This window comes from Poecilia latipinna, unplaced genomic scaffold, assembly GCF_001443285.1.
Source record: "Poecilia latipinna isolate Pla-1442-1.1 unplaced genomic scaffold, P_latipinna-1.0 Scaffold1815, whole genome shotgun sequence".
NCBI lineage: Eukaryota > Metazoa > Chordata > Actinopteri > Cyprinodontiformes > Poeciliidae > Poecilia > Poecilia latipinna.
Genome location: NW_015114431.1, coordinates 122,874 through 124,145, shown reverse-complemented (window position 1 = coordinate 124,145; position 1,272 = coordinate 122,874).

Sequence of the window (1,272 nt, the reverse complement as noted above, 5' to 3'; positions counted from 1 at the left end):
ATTGGTAGCGACGCAGCTACATACTGGAACCAGGGGTGTTTCTGACTATCTTCAGGTAAAGGCTGAAGCGCTTTGCCTACGGACACGACAGAGACAAACAGTTTTTGGGGCTTGAACCAACAACCCACGATTACAGGACAAATTTCTCTCACCGTTGCAACCATCGCCTTACTTTTAGCATTTTATTTGCAGCCTTCAGCTTCGGACCACCTGGTGGGGTTTGCTGTCACTTTGTGCTGTGCGATGCTGCAACTCCAAATGTTTCTTCAAATTTGATGTAGTTAATTTTGAAGGTAGGTAATGTGATAGGTTGGAAGACTTTTATTTTACCTCTGGGTGGTATTAAAAGATTCTATGCAGCTGCTATAAGTTGATTTCATAATACAAGAGTTGACAGAAAAAAAAGAAAAAGATTTACAATTGACAGGCTTACAATATATTTCAACGTGGAGAGACTCAGACAAAGAAAAATCTATGATTACAAAGTTTTATTTGACGTGAATAAATTCAGATTTTGGCGCCCAGATCTCAGCAAAAGATGGCGCTGTGAATTGTAATAAGCTTGGATGAGCAACTTAGAATGGGGATCAAAGATGTCCTCCCTTCAGGGCCCGGACACTGGTGGTGGAGGCTGAAGAGAGGATGGAAGCCTGAAGGAGCCAAGAGAACAAGGGTGGAGGTGGGTTGAAGCTGGGCTGATGAGCAGATGGAGGGAAGGGTGGAGGGCCTTTTAAAGGGAGGTTTGTTTAATGATTGGCTAAGAGGAGGTGTGATCCAATGCTAATAGGCTACACGGTAGGAGTGCGTGATGCAGCGACTGGATGATGCAGGTGAGACTGAAGAGTCTTCCAGTTTGAATTTGTTGCCTTTTTTTCAAAGCATCCTGTATGTAGCTCCTATCTGGGAGTCTGTGGGGGTGGTCACATACATCCTAAACCTAAATGTTATTGGACGGTTTACTTTTGCTTACTTGGTGGCTTGGTGCTCTTTTTGTAAGCTAAATGTGATTATGGGAAGCCAGCTAAATATCAAGTCAGACTTTTAACCTTCCTGCAGTCCTAAGGTGTTGAGCAGATATTGCCTGAGCTTTTTATCCTTTGCCTGGTCCGCATGGCTTTTGCAAGTATTTATTATTATTATTTTTTTTTTTGGTTTCAGAAACTGAAGAACTGATTGGACATCTTCATTACTTCACAGTGACATCTGCTACACTCTTCCTGAGCATTGCGTTAACCCTTCAGAAGCGTTAGTTAAATCTAGTCGAAATGCTTG